The sequence below is a fragment of the Emydura macquarii genome, unplaced genomic scaffold, assembly GCF_026122565.2.
Source record: "Emydura macquarii macquarii isolate MOO-44397 ecotype Brisbane River unplaced genomic scaffold, CSIRO-AGI_Emac_v2 contig_1070, whole genome shotgun sequence".
NCBI lineage: Eukaryota > Metazoa > Chordata > Testudines > Chelidae > Emydura > Emydura macquarii.
In genome coordinates, this window is record NW_027131207.1 from 2,076,542 (window position 1) to 2,098,777 (window position 22,236).

Consider the following 22,236-nt stretch of genomic DNA (forward strand, 5'->3'; position numbering starts at 1 on the left):
AATACCAAATTCAGAGATAAAATAAACTCTCTACTCCTACTTGAGATTCCACTGTTTTATGCATCCCTGGATCACTTTAGCTGTTTAAGAGCACTGAGAGTTCACGTTCCGCTGATTATCCACCACAACCTCCAAATCTTTTTCAGGGTGACAGTTTCCCAGAATAGAGCCCTCCATTCTGTAAGTATGTTCCTAGATATATGCATTTATCTTTAGTCATATTAAAATTAAAATATTTTGCTAACATGCAGTTTACCAAGCAATCTAGATCACTCTGAATCAGTGACCTTTTCTCTTCATTATTTACACTTCCCCAATTTTTGTGTCATCTGCAAACTTTATTAGTGGTATTTTTATATTTTCTTCCGTGTCATTGATAAAGATGCTAAACAGTTTAGGGCCAAAAAAACAAACCCTGTGGGGCCGCCCTGGAAACAGATCCTCTCAATGGCTATTCCTCACTTACAGTTACATTTTGCGACCTATTAGTTAGCCAGTTTTTAATCCATTTAATATGTGCCATGTTAATTTTATATTATTCTAGTTTTCTAGTTTTTTAATCAAAATGGTGTGTAGTATCAAGTCAAATATCTTACAGAAGTCTAAGTATGTTAAATCAACATTATTACCTTTATAAATCAAACTTGTAATCTCATCAAAAAGATATCAAGTTAGTTTAACAGGATCTATTTTCCATAAACCCATGTTGATTGGCATTAAAAACATTACCCTCATTTAGTTCTTTATTAATTGAGTCCTATATCAGCTGCTCCATTATCTTACCCAGGATTGATGTCAGGCTGATAAGCCTATAATTACCCAGGTCATCCTGTTTTTTAAAAATTGTCACAACATTAACTTTCTTCCAATCTTCTGCAACTTCCCCAGTGCTCCAGACTTATTGAAAATCAAGCAAGCTCCTCAGCCAGCTCTTTGAAAACTCTTGGATGTAAGTTATTTGGACCTACTGATTTAAAAATGTCTGACTTTAGTAGCTTCTTTTTAACATCCACCAGAGATATTAGTAGAATAGAAAGAGTGTTATCATCACCATATGATGATACTGTATAATCTGTTTTTTCCCCAAATACAGAAAAGAAATATTTAAAGAGAACTGCAGAGGAAGACCCCTCTTTCTGCACAGAACTCTACTTACTTCAGTGGGTCTCCACAAAGGCAACAGGGTTCCCCCAGCACAATTCTCTTCACAGGATCATGGCTATTGTTATTAACTTTATAAGGAAAATCACAGAACATTGGCACACATTTACAGTGACAATGGACCCAGAGTAAAGAATCTCTAAACTGTTCTTAAAATGGCCGCTGAAATGTCAAGTACTAATGTAACAGAGAAGCAAAATACTATGTAAAACAAGAATCCTAAGAAAATCACCTAAAAACCACTGAGTCTGGTAGCTAACTGGAGAAAAAAGTCACTACAGTCCATCAGTGATACTGCTGAGAGCTCCACTACGTAGAAGTCTGATTTGAGGAAGAAGCTTTAATCAACTATTTCTTACGGCCAGAAACTATCATCAGATTGTGGATGTGCAATTCTCATTTAAGTCAATGGAACCCATGTTCATCTGAGGACAGAATTTGTCCTTTATTGGAAGAGACAAGCATTATATTTTAATGAATATCAAAGATAAGTGGACATTTTAACTATGAAAAAAGTTAGAGACAAGAAGTAGGCAATTATAACATGTGGTTGCCATTTTTAAATTTTTAGGGTTTTCATATTAAATTAGCCTAATTATTGCAATATGAATTCTTTGTTTTGTCCATCTGTTTTTCATATATTGCAAAATTGATATTCATGAAAGTTTCTCTATATATTTACACAACTCTATATGTATACGTAACTTCTCTTAATGTATTTTAGCATTTAGCATTTTTATTTGGCTCTTTTTTCAAGAATATATCTTTTTAAAAATATTGGTTCTGTTAAAAATGCCTCCCCCCCCTCAAAAATTAAATAAAATAGTTCTAATATTATTGAACCCTTAACTGTTGGAATAATCAATTACACAAATTGTCTTATTAATCACATCAAATACTTAAAAAAGCTTAACTACAATGTGATAGTGGGATTAAACATGTCTGCTAGATGGTGTGTTAAATGTATATAATCATAGAAATGAAAGATTGGGACAGTGGAGACTACAAAAAAAGCTCTTGGATCTTTAGTATTCAGAATTATTCCCTAAAGTATATTCTTAATTATTTGATCAGTCCAGTTTTAAACATATCAGGCTCAGACAAGATTTTCAGCACTTTCCTAGGATATGATTTCACAGTTTAATGGATCTCACATGACCTGATCCTGCAAGCTTCACTCATGGGAGCTTTGGAGACACAGCTCATCATTTCCTGCTTTGAGCAGGGGGTTGGACTAGATGACCGCCTGAGGTCCCTTCCAAGTCTAATTTTCTATGATTCTATGATTAGGAAATACTTCCTAATATTCAGCTAAAGCTTGCTTGTGCCATTAGAGGTTGGGACAAAAAAAGACCATTAAAAGGCCTCCCACCTCACCATTTACTGTACAATGCTTGGTTTTTTTATTTTGAAAAGAGAGGTGAAGAGAGAGGAATATATCATACACCCCAGCTCCCAACAGCCTGCAGTACAAACTTCCCTGACTACTCCTAACCTAACCACTCACCTGTTCAACTCCCCTCTGGGGACAGATGTCCTATTTTTTCAGTTTATAAATTTGATCCTCTGTCCTGAAAGCACCCTGAAATTCCTTTCCCTCCATGCTGGTAGGTTGTTTGGGAAGCACATTTCCCCTTTGATGTCAGTTACCCGAAATATAGACATTCATATCTGAATTTACTCGTTGTTTACTGCTTTTGTAGATTCTTAATTAAGATGATAAATAAAACACAGCCTAATACTGATCTCTGTGGTACTTCACCTGAAACCTCCCTCAGCCTAAAACTTTGGGGGGCATTTATTACTCACTGCCCTTTGTTTACGGTCCTTCAGCGAATCATTAATCCATGTGACAATGCTCAAACTCAATCCAACTTGTTTCCAAATTAAGGTTTTAGGAGATGATATTGACTGCTTTACTATCAAGTCCAGCTATGTTACATCTACAGCACTCCATAATTTTGTAATTTTATCCCAATAAAGTAATCTAGTTTATCTGACTTGAATTGGTCTTTATAAAATCATGTTATTTATTAATCTTAGTTCTTTTACCCTGTTGCTATTTACAGACATTGTCTCTTATTACTGTAGCATTAATTCACCAGAGACTGAAGTTAGATTTACTGGATGGTAAATAACGGATCACTTTCTTTTCCTTTTTTGAAGACTTTCATCATTTATCCATAAATACATTATGATAAATTATTCATCTCTAGAAAGATAGATCATATCTTTCTCTTTTGTGGAGTTAATCGTAAAGAATATGTTGGGGTTGGTTCAAGAAATATTAAAACTTGAGCTACAAAGTAATAGTGACTTTGGGAGTGAGAGCATGCAATAGTATTCTGGCAGCTGTGTGACCGGCATGCTACTGAGTGAGTTTAGTTTGAATACATTTTGTTCCCATGAACATTGAAGACAAGTTTTACTAGCACAAATATGCACAGAAAGTGAATTTCAAAGAGACTTGTATATGTATAGGAATCAATTTTTGAATTTACCTGCACCAATATTTTCTCTGGGCATGCTTCTGCACTCACCCAAGTCAGATGGAAATAATACCACATGACCAACATGACCAAACAAACCTAAGCAACACATCTTGAATGGGTATTTGTGATCAATCTGTAGAGTAAAACACTAAAAATGACATTCATTAGATAGCTAATAGATTCCAGAGCAAAACTATCTGTCCATAGATATTTTGAGATCAGGACAAGGAGCTAAATTTAATAAATAGATTATTAGCTGTGAATTCTCTTCTTTTGGTTTCTTCAACATATTTTGGTTTTGCGAGGGACACAGATTGCATGTATCTCTCATGTGACGTGCTCACATTTGGCAGCCAGCTCTATCACACCTTCTCACTGCCCATGTACCATGTTGTCAGCTGGACTGCAACTGCAGTTCCTCCTCCTAGCCACCATGGCTCTGCTATGGTCCTGAGTTCTCTGGCCTCTCCTCTCTGCCATCTCTCTCTGCCCCCCGTCCTTCTCTCCCCATTGTCCCTAGGCCAGCATGGAGCCCCAGCAATTAGGGGGTGGTAGCTCCTACCCTGTGCATTGCTGGCTGGGAGGCAAGAGGCTCGACAGAGGAGGATCAGAGTGCAAAAGCTGAAGGGGACAGGATGAAAGAGGTGACCCCAAACTCCCCACATCCCCCAAAGCCCTGCTGCTTCCCACTGCCCCCAACAACACCCTTCTCTCCCTCCCTCCCACAACTTGCCCAGCCTATGTCTTGCTTTGCCACTCAAAAACCTTCTAGGCTTCCAATCCGTCTCCCAGCCTCTTCACCACTTCGGTTATCCCCTTAATTCCCGGTTGTTGCTGAATTCATGAGTTCCTCCTTGCTCCTCAGACTAACCCCCAAACCCCATCAGCTGACCCTGGTTCCCCTCAAATCCTCTTGCTTCTGCAGTGACTTCTTTCCCCACATCCTGCCTTCTTTCACTTTGTCATGCAAGATATTTTTCAGCTGGAAGTATATAAAGGGGTTTGCATTGCACCACATTTGTTTTGATGTTTGTCAACTAGGGAAGGCCATCTCTACAGCAAGTCTGCTGTGTCAAGCAATATGATCTCTTGCTCTCTACACCCGAATGAAACAACACCCTTCGGATCTGAACATCCAAGTGTATAGGAGATGCTGATGGCATAAAAGAAGTTTTGAACAACTGGTGGTCATTATAAGGGTTCTGTAACAGAAATGCACAATGGGCTGCACTGGTTTTCAGCCATGTCACAGAGAGGCATGAATCACTGGTCACCAATTTCAAAGCCATGTATGCACATTTTATTTTGAATAAGGATAAGAATGTCATGTTTGTATCCAGATAGCTCCCTATGGTAAGATTGATGTTGGTGCATCTCAGGCTCACTTTATTTGCTCCCAATCTAACACTTTCAGAGGAGTGCAGCGCCACACAAATGTATGCAATTAGCTATATTTGGTTAAACTGTACCCCTTTTGGGGATCCGGTGATTCACACTATAAGATGGACAGAAAAATTTTGGTAGATCAACAGGGTGAAAATTGTTCCATATTGTGAAGAGCTGCAGTACAATAACAACAGCAACACTGAACAACTTGAAATTTAAAAATGTCATCTATGCTTCTTCATATTCTATAAGATGAACACTGAGTTCTTGGGTTAGCTTTGGCATAGTACTTGCTCAGACTACAATTTGTTCATTATAAAATCTCATTTAATAATAGGTGCATTCTATTTTTATGGTACTTGTATCAAATCTCTGGCTATGTAATATTGTTGAGCTCAGCAGAGGTGTGGGCTGCTCCATTTTGGAATTAACTCCTCCCCACCATCTGAAATAATACAACTTTTTTCACCTATAGGGCACACTGCAAAGTCCATCTATTTGGGCTGGCATTTAGGAATCTATCTAGGAGTGTGGATTATTTAATTGTAGGGATTTGGGTTCTGCAGGAGTTCTAAAGGGAAGGAAAGTTTGGATTTTGTGTATAGGCTGTTGTTTTGTTTATTTGTATGGAAAGAGGTGGTTGCAACTGCTGGCTAAGTTTTATTTTTGTATTTTGGTTGTCATGTTAGAGCCTGAACTAGGCATTCTTTGTAATGTTTGTATGCTGAAAATCAAAATACACAAAGAAATACACTGGGTGGGAACTCCTGGCCCTATGGAACTTTTACTGTTAACTTCAGCGGCATCCAGATTTTACCCGTTGAGTATGTGACACTTTGCTGAATGGAATATGGTATAGTACTGCATGCATCGACCTTTTAACTATTATTATTTTCTATTTTGTGATTTGTATCAGGTGAAATTGTCTGACTTTGGTTACTTCAATATTATAAATACATCTGTGGCTACCTACAACAGCAGAAATAGATCTCTCATCCTTTTGCTCCAAGAGGTTGGGTCTCTACAACATGAGCTAAAAGAGAATCTCTGTTAGCTGTCAGAAGTACTGGTACTATGGCACGTAGTCTAGTCATTTCAATTCCATTCAGTAAAACAGTGATAATACACTGGCATGATAAAATATGTACCATCTAGACTTGATTATATTTTCTACATTTATTACTATTATTATTTATTTGTATTATCGGAATGTTTAGGAGTCCTAGTCATGGACTAGCACCCATGGACAGCACCTGCTCTATGTATATTTTTTTGGTACAGAAAAATACATAGGCCTCCCCCCCCCAAAAAAAACAACAAGAAGCAAGAGTTGTTATGCCTATAAAAACACAGTGGGCCAAATTCATCTGTGAGGTAACTCCAGTTGAATTAGTTGAGGGATGCATTTGGCCATTTATTTTGTATTCACTCTGCCAATTTTACAAGAACCTTTAACTAATACATACTATTTTCATCATCAGTGATACCAGTGCATAAACAAAGATGTTCTGGCTAGGTAATAAGGAACAATCATAAGCTAAAGTTGTAAATGTTTATGTACATTTCAGTGGCAAAATTGGTAGGGAAAACAATCATTTTCAAGCTTCGTAGAGGTATAATAGACAATGGAGCTCGTACAAATAGTTATAAAAATAATCACCTGATAGTGTTCTTTTAACAAACAGAGAAATTTTGAAGACCTAGCAAACAAGTTTCCAAATATGATTTTGTTGGCTAGGCAAGATGGAATGAAATGAAAACAGGTAATTTTCCCATTTACAAAATAATTTACATATACAGTACCAACAAGGCTGGTTTTGCACTCCTTTATAATAGAGTGCATGCTGACAGCAAGCCTGGATGTAATTTTAATTTTTATCGCTTAAGGATTCCAGCTATAGTTCTTTTAGCAATAGTTTCTGAATCAACGTATTTTGGAGGCCAAATCCTGATTACATTATTCTTGCAAAATCCAATGGGACCTTTGCATGAGCAAGGCAAGATGGATTGTTCTTATCAATTCAGGGCCCTTTATTATTTAAAAGACGAGGCAAAATTTTCAGTACTCAAGATTTCTACAACAAATAGACTGTCTCTAAATGTAGGTGGATTTTTTTTAAATTGTAGTAACTCCTGACCCCTGCTAAGTCTTTTATCTACATTTTTATGTCCCAATAAATAATACAACCATCTCAATTCTGTGATGATAGACTATTAATATCTGGATGGATGGATGAAACAGGATCCCTTTTTTTCCTAATAGACCATTTAAATTGATTATAGCCCTTCTCCTATCACATATGTTATCTTCCAAATTTCTTAACAAAAAGAGAGCATATACAGTAGCCACATCATTCCATTTAGGTCATGTTTTTCACATCTAGTCCAGAGTGATTGGAGTTCCTTTCTGTAACACAGTTCTCTAAGTGTAAAAGGGCAAATCATTAGCTTAGCACTCCTGACACGGGAGGGGTTTGAAATTGATGTTGCTTTTTATATTGTCACTAATAAGGACCTGTGTGTTTGTTTTTGCCAACATGCCATGGCTGATCATTGCTTTGGTTAGGCAGTTCCTTAATTTATTAGGCAGCTCTGCCTTCTGAATCCAACAAGAATGTTTCTAGACTTCATTAGTACTCCATCCATTTCTAAATGTGTTCTTTCATGCAATTTTAAACATTCACAATCTTCATCTGTTGTTCCCATATTTAAGAAAAGAGCTTGAAGGTCAAGGATATCTTCAAACATTTCTGGCTTTCACATTTTAATAAAATAGAATCTGCAGTTTGGATTTTGTTTTGGATTTTTTTAAACTGATTCCAGAGACATTGTCTTCTTACATTGAAAGGATTCGTTCTCACTTTTACATTGAAAAAGAGAATGAGATATTATTTAAGAGGCATGCCACTTACATTGGTCACAGTGAGACCTAACCTCTCTGCCCAACAACATACTTTCCTCCTGTCAGCAATTGCTTTTATTCTTCTTTTAAAATAACAAAGGTTTTCTGTGTCAGTATACTTCTCTAAGTGCCATAAGTCGTTTTATTAGCTGTGCTTTAACTTGGACATTATGAGACAAAGAGTGGTACTCAAATGTCATTCACTTTCAAAAATATTTTATTTTCTTGAATTACTATAATATCTCTGCATTGTCGTTATTGCCTGCTTGTATGTGGAGAGACAGGGAGATGTGACAAGATAATTTTGAGGTGCCACATCCAACCTGAAAGACAGAATTATTTATGTGTTTAGAAACCGACATCAAACAGACAGACATCATGGTATAGCACACCTGTTACTACTACATTCTCAGTCATGGACATAATCATCCTTATTTTACTAATTGTTTCTGGTAACACCCACAATATGCTACACGCTGTACAAACATAAGATAAGCTGCCCAGTATGGCTTACACCCTAAAATGTATCACAAGTACAGTTTCAAATTTCTCATGCTTGCATTACTTATTCCAAGTTATCCTACAATCCTGACTCAGGCAAAATTTCTATTGAAAGTATTAGTAGTTTGCTCTGGGCACTGAGTAGGGCCTCATTTAAGGAGCCCTAATGTTGTAAACAAAAAGCTGAGAACAAGCAAATCCTACAATACTGTTAAACCAAAGGATGCAATTGTGTGTGCCAATGAGATGCTTATTAGAAATAATCTTGTGCTTTGGCAAGTTGTGGTATGAACAAGACATAGAAATTCTTAATACATTTTCATCTTTGCTTGTTCTTTACCTTTCTTACTCTGAGAGTGTTGTACATAGTTTTCTTTGGCCTTCCATGTTTCTGTGATGTAACGTCCCTTTAGCACAGCTAAACAATAAAACAGAGGGATATTTCAGGGGAACATCTGGAAAACAAGCTACAGTGAATGAATTTTTCCCTTTCTTTAAATATTTCTCCATTTATTTGACAAGGTATTAAGTGATGATTTTAGAAAGATTTAGACCATAATTCTTAGTTATCTAAAACACTATATTGGTATCAAAATGAATGTGGCTTCAGTTGGAGTTATAGATGTTCAGCATGTCTAAAATTAGGACACTTCACTGAAATATCTATACCATCTGAGGATTCTCCAACATTAGGAGACACTTTTTTAAAAACTTAAGACACCTGCCTTAAGGCAGTTTTATGTCATTATTATGCTTCAGCAGTGCTAAGGGACTTAAAATTGCCTTTAGGCAGCTGAGGATTCCCCTGGTGTAGGGGAATCTTATGCTAGTTATTCCTGCTTTGCTTCTCTGCCCTTTCCCAGTGTAGGGGGTGTTTTACCATGGCATTGGGTTCAGAAGGGGCTGAATCAGTTATGAGAGAGAATGGGAATTATATGATGTGTTCTAGCAATCTTGGCCAATGAAGCAACCTTTCCTGGACGTTATCCATCAGCAGAAGTTAGAGCAGCTCTGAGACTGCTCTAATTTGTGCCAGAGATTATTTCAGCTTCTAACAGCATCCCTTGAGGAGAAAGAAGGAAGAGTGAAAAGGTGTAAAGCAGTTATGCTGGACCTATTTTTATAGTGGGGGTGCTGAGAGCCATTGAACCAAACTGTAAACCCTGTATATGATGGAAAATCATTCAAGACTGCCTACCACATCTTGCCGCAACCCTATCCCTCCTAGTTCCAGCACGGACGGTGTAAAGCCATCTGTGCCTCATATCCCCAGGTGCACTAACTACTGCTTTGAACCAGATGCAAATTTAACCCTTTCTTTTTCAGGATGGTCAATCTATTCCCTTTTAGAAATGCTATACTGAAAGACAGAAAAAAAGATAATATAACAAGGGAAAAATCTAAGCTTATTTAATGGAGATACAAAAATTAGGAGAGTAGTTTATAAGGCATTTACCAACTATAGACAGTAATATATATACTTGACAATGTCTCCTTTCAACTTTTAAAAATTATTTTTGGTGAGTACATCAAGTGATAAATCTTTAAAACGTACCACATAAAATGTTTTTAAAAACATCCAAACAAAAATGGAAATAAACAGCCACAGAAATGTCTGGGAGGATCATTTATTTTCAGATTTGCTGCTGTTGTTGCATAAATTCTATAACATTTTAACAGTGGAACAGCGAGGGTCAGCATTCCTCTGCTAGTGTTCTCCATCAAGCAAAAGAAGACATTCAGGGCTGCGAACTATACTAGGGTCTGGTCCACACTGCATCGTCGACTGGAGATACGCAAGCTACATACTGAAACTTGCATATCTCCCGTCGACTTACTAACAGTCCCTTACCACGGCGGCTCCACATCGCTGCATCAACAGGAAATGCCCTCTGATTGACACAGCGTTAACTCTTGTCAGGGGGTGGATTTACTGTGTTGGGATCTTCCACAGAGAGCACTTCCAGGATCGATTGTGCAGGTCTCCACTGCCTGTTCAATCAATCCTGCTGCATAGATACATGGAGCCTGACATAGCCCCGGCAATGCAGACATACTCTAAGACTAGTGACAGCAAGTGAACAAGGACTATTGGCACATTGGATGAATGCATTCACCCCTTTAAATCCAAAAACTCATTTTCAAATCCAGATTAGATTATGAGCTAAAATAATTTTGGGAAATTTAACCTATCCCCTAGCAGAGATCTGTCTACTCCACAGCACAAAACCACTGTAGAACTTTCTACAAAAGTTATTCTCAGAAGAGGTCCAGGACTTCAGGCCTGATCATGTTTCCACTGAAACAGTTTCAAAGGGAAAAGGACTAGGCTGTTAGATAGCTGGTGGAGGGGAGCTGCATATTAGGATTAAAATGTACGAGTGAGATTTGCCAAAATCCTGTCTAAACCGTGGACTCCATCCCACATATATTCCATGCATGGAACTCCCATTGACTCAAATGAGAATTCTGTGCATAAAGAGTTTATAGGATTAAGCCCAGCTATGTGTCCAGCCCTAACTAGTACAATTGTCCACATTTCAAGGCAAGTTCTGCTCACCTCCTCCCACAAGTAGTCACACTGACTTGTGTGAAGAAAGTGGACAGGGTTTTCTTCCGACATGAATATAAAATACAACCAACTGACAAAATAAAGGATGACATTCAATGGGAATTTACCAGTGAGACTGGGAATAGAATTTGTCATGAAAGACACATATAACTTTAGATATCTGAAGTCATCTTTTCAGAACTTGTTACTTGCTTCCCTCTTGCAATTGCTGTATAGCCAAAAATGTGTCTCTGCATCTGCCTCATTAGTAAAACTGGTATTATATGGGAGGAATCCTGTATGAAGCAAAATGGCAATGGTTGATTTGTAATGTATATACAATAACCTATTATCTCTGGATCCTACATCAAGTCACACTTGCAGAATCAAGTTAAATGAATTTGGTCTCAACTTGGTGTCTGGGACAGGATAGCCCAAGGAGATAGACACTTGATTCCTCAGTCTGGCAAATTCACATAAATTCTTGAACACAACTTACAAATCTGTATTTTTCATAGTCGATCCACTTATTTTATCATACTGTAAAATGTAAAAAGAGACCTTTATATATTTTATATAGTTCTATAATGCAATATATGATCTTGGTAGCTGACGTGTGATTTATTTTTAGAGCTGGGAGAGTTGGTACAAACCCATCTAGCAGCCACACATTCCCTTTTCTTCCTCCTTTTATTTAAAAGCTCTCCAGACTTGCAAGCCTGTATGGGGATAAATTAGAGTCAATCTCCAAGAAAACAATTTAAGCATTCAAATATGCAAAAGCCGTTTTGTTCCAGGCTCAAAACACCTTTTGTCTTGATTTGACATAATTGCAAATAAGACAAATTGAATGAGAAATATCAATATTGGCAACTCTTAGTCTTGCTTTTCTTGAGTCTAATGGGTGAATGACAGTGAGTCTATGAACTATTCTGAGAGAACCAGAGTTTGAATCTCTGATGACTGGCTCACTGCAGCTCTAATTTATTTTGGTGTTGTATTGAAAATGATTACCATTTTTAGCTCGATATTGCAATTTCTGAATAAATATAGGCAGAGAAGTATAGGGTTCTAAAGGCTTAGTAGTCTACTCTATTCTGACGTCCATCTTCATAAAAGTCCACTCGGCTCAGTGCAGCAAGGAGACAGCACAACAGAGAAAGTTACTGCATTGCCAAGCATTCCATCTACGTAAAGGAGTAAAACATGGCAATTGTTTGCATTCAGTAACTCTGTGCGGGTTACATATTCAGCGGCATATCTAAATATAAGAAGGGTCTGACATTTATGGGATGGTGGATTTCTCATGATGGAGTTGATAACTCCCATGTAATTTCTTCTCTTCTCAAAGCAGTTCAGATTTGAGTGCTAGCTTGCAAACCCCACAATACAAATGGTTCCACATATTATACTGCCCAAACTACCTGGGAACTATAGTATGTGCAACATATTTTGAGAAGTACTGTGCACTGTAATAGAATGCAGTAATGATGTAAGAACACCATGTACACTAAAAAAAAAACCCACTATAATACACAGGAATATGCCTAACACAAAATATAACGATCTGAGTTATTATAATTTATTGCCAAAAGTGTGTTAGGTACTGCACTGGAGGTACTCTAGATGTACAGAACCTATAGGTCTAGTAATACTAGACCCTGTACTCCAGAACTAATATTTGGAAGCAGCAATCTCCCTCCATAGCTCATTATAGCATGGCCCAGGTGTTCTAGTGATGCACTTCTATGTATCTAGATCACTTCAGCTCTAGAATCAAGCATGGCAGAGGTGAGGAGTTGTATAAGTGGTAGGCATGTGTGAATTGCTGACCAGAGTAAGCTCTCAGGATGCCTAAGGCTGCGGCATAGCTGTTTGGTGAAGTATGGGTTAGGAAATCCCTTTTCTGATACACACCCTTTTGAAAGCTGACATCTCTCCTTTTTGGGCTATTTGGCCTGGAACAGGTTGAAAGTCAGCAGAGAGACATTAAGGCCAGCTAGCCTCTATATATTCCATTAGGAGACTCCAAAAGCTGTGTGTCCTAGTGGAAAGTGCACTGGCCCATGATTCAGGAGAACTTAGTTCTATTCCCAAGCGCTGCCTCTTGTTTCTTGTGTGAACTTGGGGCAAGTCACTTAATCTCCCTGTGCCTCAGTTTCCCCATCGGTAAAATGATAATGACCTTCTTTGTAAAGTGTTTGAAGATCTATGGATTAAAGGTGCTACATAAGAGCTAGGCAGTGTTATTTTCCTCACTGAATACAACTGCTTGCTTACTGGAAGTATCTTGAGTGCTCCTAGGAATTCACAGGGAGTAGGCTAGTATTTGTAAGATTTGGCCGTATAAACCTCCCTTTTACCACATATCATGACATGCCAAATCCTTGACTTCCAAGAAAAGTCTTGTCTCTTTCTCCAGCAGAACCTTTGTATCACTTCTTCAGAGTGGTTTCAGGAGGGGAAAAAATGTTAGATTTGGTGTAGCAATACCCCATCCTTCTGCATCACCATTTTCAACGGGTAAATGTACATTCCTCAGTTCCTAGCTCTTATTCCAGTTCATGTACACTATTTCAGTCACTGCAGACTTATACCAATGTTTGTCTTTCTGTATTCTCACAATCTCTTTATTTTATCTTCACTGATACCAAGATTCCTTACCCACTACAACCACTTGGTTGTAGTCCCTAGTAGGCTTGCCAGAATGGTATAACAGCATGCAATAAAAACAAGTGATTAGAACAGAGATTGATATCAATGTAGTTAGTTTTAATCCCTGTTAGACACATATATCTCACAAGGGTGATAATACTATGTTATCTTCAGAAATGCATGAATTGAAAGAGGTAACATTTTTAAGAAATGTGCCCTATAAGTCAGCTGTGTCAATATATTTTCCCTGAAGACCTTACTTAATTATTACTATAAGTTTTATAAATCTATTTTCCAAATGGTTCGTCAAGTACTCATTTAACAGAATTCACAGCACATACAACCTACAATAGAAATGGATACTGAACTGGCAGATAAAGTTTGTCACTGGGTTTATCCTGAAGTACAAACAATCTGAAAGATACTACTGAACAGCAGCTAATGCATTTTTCTGCACTTAGCATATATGTTCTCTTGTTCCAGTCACATCAAACCATTTTGTTAGACAGATATTTTTAGGAATCAGCATTCAAAAAGTTTGTTCTTTTTAAAGATCTGACCATACACCAAGTACAATAATTGTACAATAGGCTTTTTTGCATATAACCTTAATCTCTCAAGTCTTCTAGGAAATTTCCTCCTTCTTTTTCAGATACACACACTATATAGAAAATGTGAAAAGTATGTTCTTTTGTATACAGGCTTTTCTTTTTTTAGGTTAAATATTAAAATTCAGTTACTTCCTCCTTCCTGTACACGTATATTTCTTGGTCATAATAAGTTAATTATCTAGTACCTTTTCCCCTACCACTCAAGGGTCGGTCTGCCCCTTCTCTCACTGAGGTCAGTGGCAAAGCTCCCATTGACTTTAGTGGGAGCAAAATCAGGGACAAAAATCTGTTTGATATAAATATACTTTTCCTTACCAAATAGAATCTATACTATTTTTTAAAAGAAAGATGATAGTATATTTACAGCGAATGTACTCCCTTCATGAGTGTATTTCATTTAAAGTGTCATTGTATAATATCATCTTTCTTTTATTCTCTATGAAGTAACTGCAAAACTGCCAGTTTTAAGTGCATGTATGTATATATGAGCAAAAACAGACATGAATTTCAAGCCTAAATGAACAAAAATGTTCATATAAAGAATCTCAGGTAGCTTTAGAGATATATGGGATTCTATCTCAATACCATAGTTATCTAAAAAATACTTTTTGTAAGCGGAAGTGACAATTCATGTCCTTTGAGACCAGCGCTCTGCTCCATATTAGCTGCACTTTTCAAAATCTGAATTCTCTGGAGTCTCTGTGCTTTCCTCTTGATGTTATATTCTTCTATGCTCTCTCTTTCCATTTCTTTCTCTCTCTTGTGCAAACACAGTCAGGCAATTTTTTCCCCCTATGTCTCACTAACCCAAACCCCAACCATGATTCAAATTAATTATATTTCACCCAATTAGTATATGCCCATTTTGTATCTAAGCTTGCTTAGCAGTAACATGCTGTAACACCAAAGAGTATTCCCAGGATTCCACAATATCACAACCAAGTTTCCGAATTAGAGACAGAATTCTCAACAGCGGACATTGTATGCAGGACTAAACCCAAATCTTTTAACTTAGGGCCTGATTTTTAAATGTATTTAAGTGCCTACTGGAATTTTCAAAAGCATGTAGGGGCCTAACACCCTTTAAATTAAATGAGTTTTAGACACCTCAATACTTCTGATAATCCTAGTAGATACATAAATATCTTTAAAACTCTAGGCCCTAGTATCTATAAGGTTCCACTCTGTAGCTATATGCTGCACTTCAAAACACAGACAAAAAGCAGAATGCTAAACCAAGAAAGCTATTTTTACTTTAAAGGATCTCTACTTGAACAAGGAAAAGAAGTGTATCAGCACACTTTAGGAAAATCAATTTGTGCAGTTTGTCTTCAAATTATATTATGTCCTAAACAGTCAAAGCTCAAAATATTATAGCTGAGGAGAAAAAGCAGAAAATACACAGTCATCAAAAACTGAAAAAGTTAGTTATTCTTTACCTGATAAGAAAGGGCAGTGCAACTTTTCAACATACGTTTTTATCAAATGTTCTCTCTGAGGAGCAGTATCAAACCATTTTGTAGGTAGAGAACACACCAGAAAAGTAAGTAGTGATGTGGAACTTCAATAAGAGGGGGTCTAACTTATAGTTGAAAGCCTAAACATTTCTGCATTTTACCACACTGGATAGCCATGTGGGATTTTTACTAACATTATTAAGGCAAGACATTATTAGCATTGAAGAAGAAGAAAAGGATGCAGGTACAATGTGCCACAGATACGTTTGTGCAAGTGGCACTCTATTCCCATGAATAAGAATAAGAATACTTGGCATTTAGATGGCCCGTCTACATTTTCAAATTGCACTGCAAGCATTACCTAATTAATCCTCACAATCCCCCATGAGCGAGGTTATAAATATTTAAAGCTAGATCCTCAGATAAAACTAAATGCTTGTCAGAATGCAAGTGTTTGTAAAATTTAAAGCCATAAGGGGCCCTTATGGTCATCTTGTCTGACCTGCCATAGAATTTGATTTTTGCTGTCTTCCAATCCTGCTGTTCCAATTTGCAGAGGACTGCAAAATCACAGGGGCAAAATCACAGCTGAGAATTAGTATGATATAGAGGAACACTGGCCATAAACTGTTTCACCTGGTCCTGGCCTCTTTTCCCTGCTATGCCACACATCAGGAAGGGGAATGGCATTAGAATCCCTAACTCAGAGCTTCCATCCAGATCACTCTTACACTTGGATGATCCGTATTGGTTTATTAAAGCAGCTATCGGACCAGTTTATGCAGGCAATGCTAAATGGGCACACAACAGAGAATATGGCTTACATTAATCCCATTTTACAGAAAAGGAAACAGAGAGCTGGCAAAACTGAGAAGTTAAGTGCCTACTCAGGCCCTTCCCTTTTTAAGCAAATTTCCCACAGACTTGAATTGAGTTTTTCCTGGATAAGGAGTGAGTAAAGAATGTTGTATAGGGTCCTACGTGATTTGTCCAAAGATATATAGCAAGCCTCCATCAGAGTTGAGATTAGAACTCTGGAGTTCCTGGGACTGTGCCACTCCTGCTATCCTGTAGTAATATTTATATTGCAAAATTCAATAATATTTGTACTTTCATTGTAAAATGTATGATAATTTCCAAATTATTTTTATTCAAAATAGGCGATGTATCAAAATATCTTCTTTTAAAAAATTGTTTCTATAGCATATTAAACTGCTGTTTAGATAATGACACACTTCAAATATATTACACTGCAGCTTTTATAATACAGCAACATTCCCTTTGACTTCATTGGGAACATAATCAGAACCTTAGCCAACCATCAGGGAAGGAGTTCTTTAGTACTAATCATGAAGTTTTAACAGCTTATTATGGGCTTGATAAATACTGAGTTAAACCCAAACCTCAAAGATATTTAGGCACCTAATTCCCATTGAAATCAATGGGAGTTAGGTGCCTAAATACTTTTTAGAGTCTGTGTCTTACTTCTTATCTACTTCATTTCAATATATTTAATATCTCAGTCAGTAACATATTAATTTTTAAATGTCAGTTTGGGGAAAATAGGAAAATACAGGCAGAGAGCAATTTGGTAATGACTGCTGGATTAGGTGCATAGAAAAAGGAAGCCCATCATGCCTTTTGCTAGCAAAAAGTTAAAATGGAAATCAAACTTTCTCCAGACTTTTCAGCAAGAAAATAAATCTCTCTTAGGCTTTCCACTATAACTGACCTTTTTTTTTTTTGTTTGTTTACCTCTTTGATAGTTCTCTCAGTTGCAGTTATTCCTTCCTATTACAAACTCACATTCACAATTGTGTATTTGGGGTGAACGTCTGGCTCCATTAAAGTCAATGGTAAAACTCCCAATGACTTCAGTGAGACCAGGATTTCACCCTCTGTTTCAGACTCTGTGGCAATAGTGAGGATGACTTTTATGTTCTTAGGATGTTGCTTGTAATCTATCATTAGTTAATACATTATAATAGACAACAAGTATAGCTTCTAAATGTAGCTAGTGATTTTGAATAGTGCAACTGTAAATCTAAGGCAACAATGCTCATTAGTGAAAGGCTGATTTTTCACTATAGAGCAGTGGTTTTCAAACTTTTTTCATTTGCAAACCCCTAAAAAATTTCGAATGGACGTGTGAACCCCTTTGGAAATCTTAGACATAGTCTGTGGACCCCCAAGATTGAACAGATTGAAAACCACCTTCCTATGGTAACAACAACCTTTCATGGACCTCTTACACATAGTCTGTGGACCCCCAGGGGTCTGCAGACCTCAGGTTGAAAAAAAGCATGTCACATTGTGCATTTGCCAAGTTGAAAAACAGCCACGGAGAGTTAAATAAATGTGTATTTCCCAGTTTGGATAAAAGCTGTTACAAAAATATGTTACAGGTCTTGCTTATGATAAATTGATAATTAAAGTAATAATAGTGAGCCATCTGGGGACTTTAATGTTCAGATAATAAATAGATAGACTTTTTCAGAGCTTCTGCATATATGAAGCTGATTAACACTGGTTATAAGCAGACCTATAAAACATGGCAAATGAATAATTAATGATACCTGAATTCAATATTTATCATCTATGCACACATATATTCATGTTTAAAAAGTTAGTGGCATCTGTGTTAAGAAGCCCCACTCTGTCCTACCCTACATATGATTTAGACATTGATTTGCTGTAAAATAATTAACATTAAATGACAGTCATTATAATTGGTTGAATTATTTTTTCTTCCATTTGTTGCTTAAGTAGAATGTGTGCATTGCTGGCATTTGGAGGATGTCATGTGATATGGCTTGGCATGTTAAAGTATGGAGAGCTCTTTGCTATTTAGATAAAAATTAGTTTATTTAGTAGTGAAACTGCAAAATTTCAATGAAGACTTTTCTTGGAGGAGGTGGGCGATTGTTTTATTTCTAAATAATTAGTTGCATATGAAAAACAAACCCATCACCATTTAAAAATGCATTTATGACCTTTTTGCTGTTCAGAATTGTTGCGCAACAGACATTTCACTGTGTGCGTGAGTGAAGTAAACAAATGCATTGCTACTGTAGTTGCAGGGCAAATAAACACTGATGTCACTGCTGCTATAATCATATTAGTAGGATGCACTAACGGTGATGTCCAGACTGATCCACTACCCAGATCAGGAAATCTTTGAGATGCAATTTGAATACGAGCACAACTGAAAATGAGAAAAGAGCCTCCTTTGAACCAGGATCTTTGCAACAGACTGCCTTTCAAATAAGAACTCTGTTGTAAAAGTAATCTTGCCATCTCCGACATGCAGCGTCAACTCATCTTGAATCGCACAGTTGCATTTAACTACACTTGTGTATCTTTTCTTTAAAAACAAATTCAGTTTTCTCTTAGTCCCCAACACACATACGCACACACATACACACGAGTCAGACTGTATCCCAGTCAGAGGGAATACATACTGTAGTTAGCAGTGTACTCGCATTCCTCAACGCTATTGGGTCAAGGACAGAAATATCACAAATTGACGTTTAGTACGGATTTCATTTCAAAAGGGCTACTCGTTTTTAAAGATAATGTCTCTATGCCTTTTAACATGCGGCGCTGTAGCAAAACAAAATAAACAATACTAGCAAGAAGAATCCATGGATGAAAACCATTCAGGTGTGGAAAATAACAGCGCAGGATGTGTTTCCTGCACCTGAAATAGACACTCACCGATTCTGCAATTACACACTTTCTCAACATATTCTGAGACCGCTGGCTTTGCTTGGTTTCTAACCCTTAGCCACTGACCCTCTTGCGCAGGGTAGCATTTGGGGAGACCAAATTAAAGGCTTTTGCCATTCAGAACTTACAATGCACCTTTTATTCTTCTGGTCAATCTATTACAAAAGGGAAAAAAGAAAGAAAAGAGAAAAAAAATCGCCCTCGTGTTTTCGCCCCTTGAGTAATATATATGTTCTCCCTCATTTTCAATTACTTCCTTGATTTTCTCCTTCAAACTGATGAAGCGTTTGCTATTCAATGGCATGGGCTCACCTTGATGGTCTGTTTAGCACTGCAGCTACCTCCTGCATACCAATGTGGGGCTGCAAAAGGCACCAGCACATCAGGCTTACTTTCCTTCCAGCCCTTTCCCTCCTACCATCATACAGACGCAGGTTTTTAATGTAGTTCTCGCCGCAATGAGAAAGACGGGGATCCTGTTATAGTTCGGTACTACTGTAGACACCTCGACAGAGCCCCAGGATCAGGCAGAAACGATGGACCTAGCAAGAGCAGGCTGGGCGGAAAGAGCCCGTGAATAACAATGAGAGCAAACATCGTCCGCACAGGGGGGAAAGCCAAAGGGACAGTTTCTTTTTGGGACTGTAGCCCCCAGTGGAAGAGCTGTGGCAGGCGATCCAAGCAAGCTGACACTGCAGCACTTTCTGAGCTCAGAAGTGCAGCGGGAAGGTTTTTGTTGTACAATCGTTGTGTAAATAAGCACAAAAAGTTGTCTGGCCTCTCCCTCCTCTTCTCCCCCCCCCCTCCCAACCAAAAAAGAAAGCGTTTGTAAACAAGATTTGTGGAGACTCACCGGGTCACCCTGATCTCTGAAGGTCAAGCTCCGGTTGTGCGCCTCGATTGTGGGTCTCCCCTGGGCTCTTTGCGGTTGTGGCTTCGGGTCCGGTTTGGCTTTGCCTGCGTCTGTCACTGTGGTTGTGTCAAGCCGCTGCCCGGCATCCCAAGCTCAGATGCCGTGGTCGCAATCCACGTCTCGGCAGATGTACCACAGGATCACGTAGAGGATCAGGAGGATGGCAAAGATGAACAAAGCCACCAGAATCGCCTTGGTGACCGGAGAAATGAGGGACTGCATGTCACCCGCGAGCCGCAGCCGGAGGAGAGGAGAGGAGTTAGGATAACTGCGGCGATCCCGACGGTCTCTGGCAGCGGCAGAAGCACCCCACCCCCCCTTCCCGCCCAAACACACACACACACACACACGGCCAGGCCAGCAATAGCCCGCTAAAACCTGCGGTGCATCCGCATTGCTTCGTGCCAAGTGGACAGAGCTTTAGCAATGGGCTGCTGCTTCTTCTCTCTGTGTGTGTGTGTGTGTGTGTGTGTCTGTCTGTCTGGTGTGTGTGTGCGTGTGTGTGTGCAAGGAGACACTCGCCCCGCGGGGCACAGCCAGGCGCTCACGCGCGGCTCTCCGGCAGGGACGCTCCGCGCTCGGCGGGGAAGAAGCGGGGCCAGCCCCGAGAGGGCGAATTCCGCCAGGCCGAGGATCTTGCCATGGGCGCCGGGGGGGTGGGGAGCCCCTCCGGCGGCGGCACCTGCCTCTTCTTCAAGCCCGCGCGGAGGAGGCGGGAGCGGCAGAGCCGGGGCGTTCAAACTTCGGCACCGCGGCGGCCCGCCGGGGGCGAGGGTGGGAAGCCCGGCTCCTGGGCAGGGCTCTGAGGCAAGCCATCCAAGGGCGAGGCGGGGCGGGGAAGAGAAGGCGGGCGGGGGGCGTGCAAGTGACCGGAGCCCCTGCCTGCCTGCCTGCCTGCCTGCCGGGAGCGTGTTGCTTTCCCCCTGGTGCGAGCCGCCGGAGATCGCGCGGGGCGTGTGCGTGTCTGCAGCGGGGCTGCTGCAGACTGGGAAGCCGGCTGATTAGTATTCCGCCCAGCAGAGCCTTCCCGCCCCTCGCTGCATCTCCCCTCTCCCTCCTCCTGCTCTCCTTCGCTGCCCCCCTCCCCTTCCCGGGCGACGCTGCCTGCCGAAGCCCCCAGTGCAGCAGGGAAACCTCCGCCGCTGCTGCGACTCTAATGAGAAGGTGGCGCGCAATGGGATTCCCCCCCCCCCTTCTTTCCCCCCTTAATTGACGTCCCCAGCCGTCCTCATGCTTCATTGGCGACCTGCTGCTGTGACTAGGAGCGGAGAGGCTGGCTGAGGGTTGCCCCTGTTTGCCAGCCGAGCAGGGCAAAGGAAGGAAGGGAGAACTGACTCGGTCAGACAGCCCCCCCCTCCGCCCTCCAGGGCTGGCGGGCGCAGCTCACAACCTGCAAGAGTCCGAGCGTGCCATTGTGGCCTTTAGGGGGGGGTGACAAAGCCTCCCCCGCGCAGCCCCAGCAAAAATAGGGTGGGAAGCTGAAAATAGGGGTAGACGGACCCATTCCAGCTTTCCTCCTCCTAGCACTGTTGTGAGTCGGCAGAAAACGAGTCCCAATGTGTGTGTGTGTGTTGATTTAGTTGGGGTTGGTTCTGCTTTGAGCAGGGGGTTGGACTAGATGACCTCCTGAGGTCCCTTCCAACCCTGATCTTCTATGTTTCTATGTGTGGGGGGGTCTATTTGGGGTGTGAAGGGAGGGGCACACCTCAAAGGCAGGTGCCGCGCACCAGCTGACCTAAACAAGGGTTCCACTTTGGCTATGCAGCTGGACTGTGTCTCTTGGGTGATTAATTAGGGGATAGAGGCCCTCAAGAAAAAAACCTCCACCAAAAAAAAAGGGGATCAGATAAGCATGCCCTGCCTCAGCCATTCAGCTGA

At 39.7% G+C, this 22,236-nt stretch overlaps 1 long non-coding RNA gene across 2 annotated transcripts; it reads right to left on the bottom strand.

The window, feature by feature from the left end:
• Nucleotides 1-8,142: 8,142 nt before the first annotated feature.
• LOC137151459 (uncharacterized) lies at nt 8,143-21,115 on the bottom strand. Of its 2 annotated transcripts, XR_010919274.1 has the most exons (4): nt 20,299-21,115; nt 11,647-11,712; nt 8,783-8,860; nt 8,143-8,264 (listed from the first exon to the last, which is right to left on the bottom strand). It is a non-coding gene; the product is annotated as an uncharacterized lncRNA (long non-coding RNA). The 2 variants fall into 2 exon arrangements; XR_010919275.1 differs by lacking the exon at nt 11,647-11,712.
• Nucleotides 21,116-22,236: the final 1,121 nt, after the last annotated feature.